We start from the raw sequence: 14,113 nt of genomic DNA on the forward strand, positions 1-14,113 counted from the left end.
AGTCTTAATAGATGCACTATTGCAGTTTCCATAGAGGAATTTCGAAAAATCAACTGAACTGCTCGGAAACTTTAGTGTTAATGTCACAGATGAAGGTGACGGTACCTTTCAGAATTTAATTATAAAAATTCAAAAAAATTAAAACACCTTTCGAACAAACAGCTGGACTGTCACTGAAATTCCGGCGAAATTTGAATGAGCGGAAATTAACGTTTCATGGCGAAACCAGTTTCCTTTCATTCTAAAATGAATTAAATTGAGATGCTCGCGACCACTGAAAGTAATTCGTAAACTTAATTCAGTCGAGTGATCATCAAGATACAAAATGAAATAAAATTAAAGGCCTTAGAGAGGCCGGAGCGGCAGGTCGTTATGTTCAATCTGCTTGAAAAGTAACAATTTCTTTTCACCGCAACAACACACTACGTTCTCATAAAGAAACACCATGAAAGAAAGAAAAGCTGCAGTTGCACATAAGTGTTCGCAGTAAACGAAGTTCCAACAAGAAGTAACTTTTGTTTCCATTTCACAGCTCACTCTTTCCTTGATAAGTACAAATTGAAATCAACAAAGAAGTCGACCGTCGTACGGTAACCAAAACATTTTCCCTCTTCTGCGCGCCAAGCACAACAACCAAGAAATTTTATTTCTCTTTGTCGCCGAGGCGAGAGTTCTTTGAAGGGTCTAGCACCTTCTACAAATGTTTCCAATACAATGACTACCGACGCGAAACCATACAGGTAAGTAGAACATATGAAAATCAAAAGAAAAAATTATAACGTGTGGCAATGTGTGAAACAATGGTAATTCCTATACTTCTTTTTGAAAGGCACTGCAAAGGAGATAAATAAAGAGCTATACCTCTTTTAAATTGTAAAACTTTCTAGCCTTTTCCCACGTGAAAACGAAATCAATTTAAATGAAACGATTCAGACAATATACAATATATTAATATATAAATAAAATAAACTCAAATTGCAATTATTCAGGTAACATATAAAATTATTGAATGAATCTTGCGGCAACGTTTGCAAATACATTTATTATGCACCAGCTAAAGCAAGACGTAAATACGAGTAATTTCGAAGTGTATTTTCTATAAATAAAAGAGAACATCTATCAATTAAAATACAGTATTAATTCAGCATTCCGTTAAACTATTCCATCAAAAAAGCAGTCTCTACCAGAGATCTAAATGAAGTTAACGATCCTCGTTTGGCAGATTCATAACAACGTAAATAGATCCATAATTAAATCCGAGATTTCGTGTCTAACAAGTTAATGAACACAAATATAAAACGTATTGAATACATTTAGAGAGTCAGTTCAGTAACACCGTATTCGTTATTTAATCTTGCCTTTCAATCTGGTCTCGAAGCCAGAAACGTGTTCAATTATCGCTGCACAAAATAACCGGCTTCTAATGCACGAGCTGTTTGAGTAACAAAAGTTCCTGGGTCTAATTAAAACGAAGCTCCAACGGGGTGATTTATACCAGCAAGGATTCGTGTCAGAAAAGTTATACCTCGAGCAGCGTTTACGTCATATCTACGCTGTCGATCTCGGGGACGGTATAATTTTGCCATAAGCTAAGCCAGCCCGTGTCATGCTGCCTCCGTAAATTGTTTAACTTTACACTTTCCACCAGGGCGAATGCTTACACTCCACCAGCTCATATTCCACCGGAGGGATGTACGTGTTTCCCGCCTCGTCATCAAATTTTTCCTAACCCGGACTTATCGACATATCCATACGGTGGAACGGAAGTTCATCCCCGGAACTCTGCGCCCGATGGATGAAACTGTACCCACCGTAACAATGGAAGTCTGTTCAATGAGATTACGCGGACGGATAATTAACGTCTCGATTGTAACTAAAACATCAATCGAAATATGGATAATCAGCATTAGTACGGTCACATATGTGCTAGACAAATCATAAATGATAATTTCATATAATTAGTGAATGCGTCACGAAATGGGCATTGTGGAGTCTGGATGTAAATCTAATAAAAAATCTGTTAATATTACGTTTATAAAATAGTATAGCTAGATATAAATACATAAATGAAATATGTCGAAATAGTAATGAATCAATTTGAAACGCAATAAACGGTAGTAGATTCTAAAGAATATTTAGTATAAAGTGATTTCTTTGCATTGTTAAATTATATCGAGAATCGGATACTTTACTTTTTTTTAATATTTCAGTTTGAACTATCCGAGCAATATTATCGCTGACAATTTTATTTATAATTTCAAGACATATAGCGGATTACGATTCGTTGAACTTTTAAATATAATTCGTTTTTATTATTATTACTATTGATTTATTTCATTCCTTCAATGGATTTAATGCTAATACACCGTATTGATAGAGAACATTGAGAGAATCCATTAGTCCGCTATCGCGTGTACCATTCTATTATTCCAGCTTTGTCACCGTAACGCAAAGTACTTCCTTATTACCGTATCTGAAACGTGACACTGATTAATATTAATTGAGAAATTGACGATTCACGCGATAGTGTTAATTTCCTTTAATCGATACACAGCATAATTATATGAGGCATTTATTTAGGCCGGGAGACAACGGCCGAAACAATTCCTGCGATTTATCGGGATGGGATCAAATATTTGCGAGCACAGAGGTAGAATGGCCGAGGACGGCGTATGGTTCCCTTTGGAATCGATGGACGCGAAAAATCACTGCACTCCAACGAAGAGCACCCTCGTGCCTCATACGACATCAATCGCGTGGAGGAAGAAACCAATGAAAGTCACCGAAAATGATAATAAATATCGGGCGTCTGCGATTGTTTGTCGATATTGTATTTATCGCGTTTATTCGATGGCAAGATCGTCATAATGCTGAACCGCTTGCTTTGCGATTCATTTTCAACTAAGCTTGACTAACTAGTTTCACTATCGACAATTTACAAGATTAAAAAATATTTTATTTATTGGAAGTATATATTAACATTGAAGGTGGAATATTAAAAATAATAAGGAACATTGATTTTTGTTAGATTAATCTGGAAATTTATTGTTAAATTGATTACACATCGGTTTATTAAAATATTAGTTTAAAATAGAAATTTGTCTGAATAAATGGCAATATTCAAGAATGTTGGGATAACTCTTAGTTGTACGTCTTGGTAAAGTTTACTAAATATTCAATACTTAATTTTCCACTTGAACGAACTGATAAGAAGCACCGGGTCAGTTGCAATGAACTTTGGATATGCACTGAAGAGTAACTTTGATATTTCTTAAAATATAATGAATCAAGTTTAAAAGGGAATTAAAAAGTCTGTCGAACGTGGAGCGGAAGATAACATTTGCATAACGAGCCTGTAAAGTTCTAATCAAGCCACAAGGCTGAGTAATAGTTCAGATACAGACCGTCTTAAGAGAGTCCTACTTCTGCAAACTCTCAGGAAGATTAGGTAGGGCAACGAGGACTTACGATAATCACAATGTCGTGCCTTAAAATACTCCTCCATTTAACTATAAAGTACTCGCTATAGTCGAGGGGTCACTATTGCTAAGATGTAATTAAGGTAATTGGATATCATATTGTTAATGGATAAGATCTTCGTCAAATAGTCAGCTGATAAAAATGTATGTAATAATAAAGATAAATTAATATTTATTAAAATGGGCTTAATATCTCAAAATTTATATTAATACCAAATAAATGAACTGATGAAAATTAAATAAGTTTTTGAATTAAAAGTATTTATTAATATTCTAACTCGAAATTAATTCCTCTTAGTCATCTAAGTTAGATATTTTTATACAAATAACTCGTAAAGCGTAATTAGAAAAATAGGAAGTTGGGTATAGATACAATAATTTTTATCAAATTAGATAGTCATTTTTCTTTTATTTATACGTAATGTTTTTTCAGCATCAAATAGAAGTTTATAACAGTTTTCTGATTAGAAATGGTCGACCTTGCTTTGTGTAAACAGAGGAGAGTAATTCTGTTGCTGAATAGGAATAGATTTCATTCATAGAAACACAACCATTTACTTAAAGTTCTATAGCTGCAAACAGATTTAGAGCACTGTTATCTACTAGTTACTGGCCATTGTATACACCAACTAAGGAAACTAATATGAAGACGTATTTAATGGTCCCTTGCCATAGGAACTTCTAATAGTTCATTAAATTCACTACAAAGCCATTAAGAGATATATAACCACCCAATAATAGTGAATCATAGTGAATCAATATTACACGGCTTGCCTTCCTTAGTAACATAATTCAAGAACTCAAAGTTTGTGTACTGCTATTCCATAACAAGTTAAAAACATGAAATAAAATTTCTTATCTCAAACCTTATTTTCGAAATAATTAAATTTCAATATTTATCGAGTATACGTACACTTCACTAACTCTTAACTTGCAATTAATATAAGCGGTGCAATCGAAATTTATTGTACATGAAAAAGTCAAGCGCTTGAATACTTAATAAATTTCTAATTTTATTATTTCAACGAGAAATACTGAAACAACACAATTTTATTGTACATTTTCTACTTGTATTTTTATTAATAAGATAATGTAAATTCAGTCGCAATGAATCCTGCACAACGAATAATAAATTCGTAAGTACCATATCCAACACATTTCATAAGGATCACTACGTTCTCGATGATAAGAATTGTAGAACGTATACACATACCTGAAGTGAAACCATGTAACTGAAGAGGAATTATTAAACAGGTATCGCGAAACAATAGATACCATAGATTTCTGTTCTCCTCTTTCCCAAAGTATCAATTAAACGCAGCTAGCTTGCTCGCTACACACTGGCTAAGTAACTCGCTGTTGTTAAACGCGCACAATGTAATCAATAGAGATAGTAAACTTACCAGCGAGCAATCAAAGTGATACACGCTGTGCGTTTCATGACTCGCTTACTCATTCACGAGTTCGCTCGCAAACGAGTAATGAGTAAAGTAGTTTCGTGTAATCGATGCTTAACCGTTTGAGTAGGTACTATCAACGTGTGCACCCTGAAAAGTAAATTCATACTGATCTGTACGCCTATATATCACGCATCGAAAATTCATATAGGATAATTCATATACCATGACCCGATTTTATTTAGATTGTCAAATATTTATATTTTCAATTGTATAATTATATGTTGTAATATTTACATGTTCAATTGTGTTTTTCGTGGTATTTGAACCTTGAATAATGACCCATTTAGCTATTCTTCGCATACATAATTTACTTTCATAAATATATTTGTCCGTAGTATCCGCAATGAGTCTCTAATGTGTAAATTAAGTGTGTGCGTTTAGTTTGTATATTTTATACGTATTCAGTGTATTCGGATTTATTCTAATGTCAGCAGCACACTTTTAAGAGAAAATTTTACCCGATATTTTGATTATTGATACTTCACCATTTCGAAATTTCGTCACCGACTCGCCATCCGCCGACACTGTGTCGGTGCCACAGAAATGGTTGAAGTAGAAGCACCGAGAAAAGGATAGCAATACGTGTGTGACAAAGAAGGAGCGTCCATAAGGACACGAAGACAGAGTCGGGAGACATTGGTCAAAACACGGACAGTGGGATCAAGATCACGCTAGCAAATCGCCATCGATTAGTCAACGACGCGCGAGTGCACGCCCACACTGCAAAACGTCGGATATATCTCCAAGAACACTTCTTCCACAAAACAGAACCATAAAATAATAAATCAAAATATTTTCTTCAGCAAACCTGGCCAAAATATAAATTTCTTCCGAAGATGTACATCCTTTTACAATTTATATATACCAAACCAGTTTATACCCAAAACCATATAAGACATGAAATTTTGCCCGTAAGAATACTACACCCTTCTCAGAGCTAATAAAAAACAGAAATACAGAACTATCCGTTGCAGATACCGAACATCGCGACCAGCTACCCCCAGCGGCGCGATATAATTTTCGTAAGAGCGTCCTGACAGTGAAGTGTATCCGACCATTTTTTGCAGCCGGTCTCCGCGCGTGTCCGGCCTTACACCGATAGAATTTATCACGCTGTAAGGATCCCTCGGAAATCCTTCAGGTCGGGGTAGCGTCGCGGCGGCAGAGATATGAAAAAAAATCCGTGGGTCGCGAGGATGAGGCAGGATCAGCACGGAGACGGGCTCCGCGTAAAAGTGGCCTTGAGCGGATTAATCCGCTGGCAAACAAAGATACCGAATCCTCTTTAAGCGGGCCACGATGACGCGGCCCTCTTTCAACTTCACCCTCGTCTAGCGGCGGCATTTCCTCCGGCGTCTCCGTTGAATCTTTTCTTTCGAGGGTTCTCCAGCCGAGGCTCTTTTGCTTTCTGAAACCATCGCTTGCACCGCACAAGACAGCGCACAGGGACCGGGCAAAGGAAGAGGGATGATAGGAGATGGAAAAAATGTATCCTTTCGTTCGACTGTCCGCTATTAAGACTGGTCGACATGTCGTAGTAGACATCTTTGCGCGCCCCTTTTTCAATTCGCTCTGACACTGATCAGGGTTAATCCCTTCGAAGTCACATTCCAAACCTTTGTTGTACACCGTGTGAAAATAATGACGAGCCAAAATATACTATTATATAAATATATTTCAGTGCTGGAGTCGCACAGGTAATACAATATACTATTAATAACAAATATGAGGTAGGTACAAGATTTGCTAAGTAACGAATCCGACAGAGTTTCGGTACTAACAAGAGAACCTTTACAACTGGCACACGACGATTTTGATGAAATTCATGTGAAACATAGTTCTCAAGAAAATATTTGACACGTATTTTTTCTTAGCGTCACATATTTGTGGCGGTCGCAATTCTATATTTTACATAAATAAAATGAAATTAATCCTATAAATATAGTTATTTAAAATTATCAGCTACGGAATTATATTTAGAAATTCAATGACTCGTTTTGGTTACATTTTTTCAATAGTTTGTTCAGAAAATTTATTGAATTGAATAAAATGTTACAATCGAGAAGATGGTTACTGAAACAAAAGCTGGTAGCGAACGTGTTAAATACTGAGGAAAAACTGCAAGGGCAGGCAGTCTTTTTAAAACGAATTTGTGTAGCAAATATTGTACAATAAAGTAAAGTAAAATCGATCGAGTGAAGTTTTTTTCTCCGCAACGCTCTTTCAGAGTCACCTCAATGACAGACGAAAGCATTAGGTCGTCCCATAAGTTCGCGTCGTTTATTTTTGTATCATATAAAATAATATTTGATTAAATATAAAATTCTTTTATCTTCACGACCTATCGCTCTTGAATACCTTCTACTGACTAAACTGAAGCATAAAGGTTTAGTCACTCAAGTTCTCGTATCGCTCTGTGATTACAGAACGTAACGCGAGAATAGAACGTGCGGCACGAACTTATATGACCTAATATTTGAAGTACGGAGGAAATTAACACGTTCAACGGCAATGTCACCGATGAACCCCAACCAAATTACTGCAATTACTATAATTACTATAACTTCGAATTACGGTAATTTACTCAACTAAACGATGATTACTTTTGAAAACATTTCTATGTTATAAATAATGGTACCTAATGTGATGATACTGAATTGGATATAATAATTGGATATTATGCTTTTGCTCATTTTGTCTATTTTCCTCCGTGAAATCGTGCAGTATTTAACGTATCAATCTAATACTTTATGCGTGTACACGTAGGTTCTAGGTAAAATATTTGCGAAGAACTAAAGAATATTGTATTCCGTTATGATTCGATTCTTCATTGTAATAATGGACGCAGGAATATATTATTGATTAAATATGAATGAAATATGAATGAAATATCAATTCAATTTTAATTAAATATACATCACGAATTACATCAATTTTGAAAAACATGAAAGAAATCGATATAAATCAAAACCGACATATATCCAACAATTATGGATCATTTTCCCGTTTTCGAAACTGCTTCAGGAACTTGGTCTGATATCATAACTATTTCCAACCCTTGTCAAAGATTATCCGCGCGACATTCTGGGCGTCGTCGGTATATCAAATTGAAATACCAATCCTCAAGATATGAAAAGGTTCAGGGTGCAGCGCTATAACGAACGCAGGAATGTCATTTTCACGTAATGATAACATTTCTATAAACGGTGACGAACGGCACAATAACGCCAGCGTCTCAATTACACTGGCACGCGAAACAATATAACGCTATGAACGTTTAATCAAAGGGCAAAGTACGCGAGAATGGGGCATAAAGACTTAATTAATCATTTTCATTAGCCGACGGTATGAAACGCTTATTTTGTTTGCTCGGAGTTCGACTCTTCTGGATCGTAAAGGCAGTTAAACGTTTCAATTTTGGTATCCGTCTGGTTAAATTATTTTATATCTACGAGATTGTAACGTGCTTTTATAGAAAAGGGAATCGAAGTTAAAAGGAACACTTGCTGTTCATTTCAGATTTGAGGACCTCATTAAATGGTGAAAATTGAGAAGCTGGACTCTTTTGCATTTTTGTTGGAAATTATAGTGATCGATTTGAAATCATTCAGACAAATATATGAGGAAAAGAAATATGTTTATGTGTATTGATTATTATTGACTTAAATTGTTTTGATTGATAATAAAATAGTTAAAAGACGAGCAATGAAATTAAAAAATTAACAATAAAATTGACTGTAACGTTAAGGAGACTTCAGATAGATTTTTATAGAGATATTATCCACTTCCAATGCTAACAAAAATTAAGAAAATAATATTCCAATTTAAATTACGTAATGACTCCATATTCCAACGATTATTCTCTGTTAACTGCTATCGCAATATCACGTCCAACCGAACGCAGTCCGACCATGATGAAATAAATTCCACGTTTTTTATCAAAAGAAGTAATTTACAGCGCGACGCAACTCGATGCACTGGAGGGTAACAAGCGCACAGTATCACGATGTTATCATCAATAATTTGTTGCATCATTATCTAGCTGGTGTCCAGCCGTAAAGCAGAAAAATTCTGATCGTTCGGATATTTTTCCAAGGGTCTTTTCAAACGATCCAGCCGAATTAATGAGGGGTGGTGGGTGAAACGAGGGCGAGACTGGAATCCCGTAAATTCTAGCCAGTTAGCGTGACGCGGAACAATTTCACTCGTGTATGGTCCCGGTATCGTCGCGATTCGCTTGCGTGCAATTAGCGCAGTCCTGGCTTACTTGTTAAGCTAATTACACGTGTATAAACTTCCGGTGGCTGTTAGTCTGGAGAAGAAGAGACTGTTTGAAAGTTAGCTCCGCTCGCTGTAAGTGGGAAAGTAGCGAGGCGCCAGGTACATAGGGTGTTGTAAAATTAAGATTCGGCGATTAAACAGCTTATAGCACTCAGAGAGAAAAATCACGAGTAAGAAATGTCTAACTTTTATTATTTTTATTTCATTTAAGTAATGTACCCTTTCGCAGTACCCTAACGCTTGTCACTCCGAGCAACTTTTAATACGGCCTTCCAGCAACTCTGAGTCATTTTTATTATGAGGTACCAGCTACTCCAGGAATATTTACAATATTACGAACGCGCCTCTGTGAAAGATTAAAGATCCTGCTCTGTCATTTAAAAAAACACATATACATTTTCAAGTTTCATTTCATTAAAAACGGAGTTACCAACTTATCTTACATTGCCGCCGTAACGGCGACAATGGAGTGCAAAGGATTAATTATACGCATTTCATACACCTTCATATAGTAAATATTCGATACATTTTATATGTTACTATAATTTTATATGTTTCGACATGTTTTCCTTCTATTTCCTTCTATATATTATATTACAAAGACATTTACTTATGAAATAGTACGTTAATGAACATCAAAACCTGATTTCTTATCGAGGTCATTCATTTTAGCGTTGATTAGATATTTTACTCTACTGGATAAATACTATAAGCACCTCAAGTATTATATAAGAGTTTTCTTTCCAAACGCCCTATATAGGAGGGAAACGTCACCTTCGTTCAATTCTTCACGGTCTGACCGACTTCCGAAACTTCCGCGCAACCTAGCTCAACCCTACTCCAACGAACTTCAATGGGATCGATCGTTTCAACGGTCAATCAAAACACGGATAAAACGTCTAGCAAGAGATTAGCCGGTGCGCCGCGACGTTGTGTTACCAGGTTATTGATCGCCAGTCAAGGAAACGGCTCTTTTGTTGCTGTTAATGAAGTTTCGGGATGAGTCGCTTGCTTGCTCTCCGTCGCTTTAAGACAACTGACAGTCTTCCGCGTTAACTTCAGCACCGAGAACGGTGCAGGTACTTATACGTATCTCTCTGGAACGGGTTGAAAGCTTCAGACGTCGTTTTGGGCAGATGAGGGATCCTCGTGCACCGGATAATTAGGAGCTCGGTGCACTTCGGGGTGTAAGTGAGCGCTCTTTTTGGGGAATTAAGCACGAAACGTAGAAGTAAGGCTTTATAGGTTTGAAATTTAGGAAACTGAGAGGAATAATGTTCGAATCACACTTCGTTGCCATAGGTATTCGAAGTTTCCGCCGTCTCTAAGACTTTTATCTTGCACTTATAAATTATGGATTATGGGGCTATTGTTCAATAGAGCTTCTATCTTTGTGTCTATTATTATTTCAACGCGTGGAACGTTTACAATAATTATAGTACGCAGTATGAGAAATCTGCATCCCTTGGCTACTTAGTTTCTTTTAATATTCAAGATCTGGTGTTTCTTTTTCTCGTTACTTCCGCGAAAATCACTTAATTACTAAACCATTCATGTATAACACAATAAATAATAATTGCCGCAATTGCCAATGAAATCCCAAAGCAAAGAACCTAGATTTACTAGCAATCCTCATAAAAAAGAGAGAGTTAATTCAAACAAGTCCATTCAAACGCACGTAACACAATATTTTTAAAAAAGCTAATCACATTTCATTATGCTTCCAGTTAAGTACTTGATCCGATATTCGATAACCACCGCACGATATTCCTACGGACTAATCAAAGGAAAGATTTCGGCAGGTTTCGGCTTACATGCACGCACTTCTTGTTCATTCGAGCGGAACGACTGCTACCAGACGATCCAGCGGATCCTCACTTAGAAAGATTGAATTCCGCGGAGGCTGCGCGCGAGAGAACGTAACGGGCCATATGTGACGTCGTTCCGGACTGCCTCGAAAGCGTCGCATCGGTGAGTTTGACAACGATTATATCGGCTATATCGCGCAATAAGCGTGCACGGCATAGAACGTTCGCCGATATTCACCGGTTTGACGTTTTTTTTACTGCCGCGCGCGATTTAAAACACCCGTTCCAACCGCGGATAATATTGAGAAGAAACGTCGGAGTCGTTCCGCGAATTTGTCGCGGTCTTTTAAATAGATTTATGCGTGCACCGAGATCATTTTTTCGCAGTTTCCGGGACGCGCATGCATCACTCCGGCATTCACCGGGCTTCGAACTGGAGCATTTCAACTGCGGGAACGTCTAAATCATTGAAAGTGGGTTGTGCTATTCTATCTTGACTGGAGAGGAGTCGTATCGTGGGATGAACCTAGTATCGGTATTACTGTGCAGCTGCTTGGAAATACGATACACACGGTGACTTACGAAATTGATTAAATGCTTTTTATCTGTCTTAGTGTTAGGTACTCGTGGTTACCGTAATGGTGGTCGAGCTTTGTAGGCGTTTTCACGTGGTGTGCCGACTAATAAACTTGTATGTCTCGATAAGATCGGGAACAAAACTTAGAAATGAGTAGGAGGTGAAGCGGACTTTGACTCTAGTGCTATGCGCTTGATCGAAATTGCTAATTGATACTTTTTAATCCTTATTTCCTACTCCGTACTCTGTGCTATGTACTAGGTGAGTTGATACTTGTCTAACTATGTGTTTTCAACTGACTGGGCCTCCCAGAATCGTCTTCGATGACACCTCCGCAAGTCGTCTTCGCGGGGGTGAAGTCGTTCTGGTTGGCCCTTTTAGATCTAGATGCTTGTGGAAGGGAGAGACAGTCCCCTCCCTTCTTGCGTTTTCCAAGTTGCTAATGTTAATAACTAATTCGTCCCGTTTACAGTCGTCGACCGTGGCAGGTAAAAAGCAAGAAACGCTTTGGCCTTAATAACACATGCTAACAGACGGGCTAGAGAGTTAAAAATGCTGGTGACTGGACGCCAGATGTGAACAATAGACAAGGAGAATCTACAGCAAGAATCGCGGGCCTTATGGTTTCAGGGATTTATGGCTGCCATGGTCCCTTCTCGTAATACCGTAAGGACGATTGCAAGTTGCGTGCGAGACGAAGGCTCTTATTATTACGAAAAACTACCAAATGTACAATAAGTCTTAGAAAAGATAAAAAGTGCATACAAAACTAAAAGTACGATAGTTTAAGGGCTCGAACGAAACGGTAAGGCTATAAGTGGCCTTAACACTTAGTTATATGGAATTTGTATTATTCTATTAAACCTTTGTGGCCGAATGCTGTCATAATGGAGACTTCGAGCTTTGATATCCAAATTCAAAAGCTGTAAGTGGATAATTTAATTATACAAATAACGAGAGATTGATATGTAGTTTTCTTTTTTCTAGTATTTGAAACTTATGAAGGTTTTCAAAAGTTTGAAAAAATCTCGTCTGCAAAGGGTTAATGTAGAAAAGGGTATGAAATGGATTGTAACGAATATTTATTATGAAATTAACTGAACAATTTTAAATTTAGATTTAATAAAGGGTTGTTGTAAGGAAATTGTATTATTACGTTAATAAAAGAAAAATAGGAAACGTATGGAAAAAATATTTATTATACAATTGGTTGGAAAGAAATAGAATTAATTGAAAGCAAATGTAACGTCAAACATGATGAATAATGTTCTTTAACGGCAAATTGGTTTAAATCGATTAATCCTAAAATTCTATTATAAAACTGGGAACAGTGTATTATTGATTTGGTACTCTAAATATAAAGTTTTCAACTTCTAATGTTAATTGTGAGTGCTTAATGAAAACTATTGGTGAAACGGCGTCTTGTAACGTTTCCGTTGAAGATTAATATTTCATACGTCGCAGGATACGAGGAATAATGAATAGCGACCGGAAAATTGGAATAAAAATACCGCAAGTTTATTTTTTACCGGTATCAGATTTCATGCAAAAACATGAATTTTTTCATACGGACTTTCCATTGAGTCCTCGTTTCATTGGGTACGCGATGATCGATCTAATCGACAACCAACAGAAATAACAAGAAACCGAATAAAGTCGACTGAAATGTTAAGCCCCGACCTTAATGAAGCTTATAAGTTACTTCACAAAAATACGAAGACTAGTAAAACTAGCTGTTTGTTTCTAAAGTTACTTCCTCCGGAATTAATTGAATAATAATATTATAATATTACTATAGTCTTAAAGAACTTGAATATCTTTCTACTTTCCAGGAACTTGCTCCTCGTAACAGTCGTAACTGCTATTATACAGCATATTTAACAATTCCAAACAATTTAATTGAATTATCTGCCGATTAATATTTCAATAATTATAAATTTTCAATGAAATTAAATAAACATTCAACAAAGAATGAGCTAATTTCGAAGCCTAATAAGATTTTAAACTTTACACGAGCCATTTCAATAAAACATATTCTTTCTTGTATAAAAACAGCACAATTAAGAAAAAATATAATAAATCTTATTTATAGAAAGGCTGTTCTAACAAAACTCTAGGTTACAGGCTTTCAGTGAAATATATTTATGGTTCCGGAGGGGAAAATAAATCACTGTACTGGGAACGTAACAATATTGTCATGATTTATCATTCAGTTTCATTGACCAAGAAGAAAACCGCAGGATCTTCACGCACTTATTATATCGATGGAGGCCTTTCTGCTCGAGCGGACACGAAACTAAGGAGAAAATGTTCGGTAACTATTCGTGAAATTTTCTTTCGCGAAGTTAGTAACGGGATGGAGTGCCGTCTGTGACTGTAGATGAAAAAGGTGCGACGATTTTCTTCGTAGCGGGAAAGGATAACGGCGCAAAGCTTTTAGAGCTGGGACGAACGAGCGAAACACAATTTCAAACCGAAAACACGAGAGTTAATGACCGTGAGATTAAT

At 36.5% G+C, this 14,113-nt stretch overlaps 1 protein-coding gene across 2 annotated transcripts in view; it reads right to left on the reverse strand.

The window, feature by feature from the left end:
• The window catches only part of LOC116425342 (zwei Ig domain protein zig-8), a 382,900-nt gene that overhangs the window by 238,643 nt on the left and 130,144 nt on the right, over positions 1 to 14,113 (reverse strand). The window lies entirely within an intron of this gene.

The sequence above is a fragment of the Nomia melanderi genome, chromosome 4 (assembly GCF_051020985.1).
Source record: "Nomia melanderi isolate GNS246 chromosome 4, iyNomMela1, whole genome shotgun sequence".
In the NCBI taxonomy this organism is placed as follows: Eukaryota; Metazoa; Arthropoda; class Insecta; order Hymenoptera; family Halictidae; genus Nomia; species Nomia melanderi.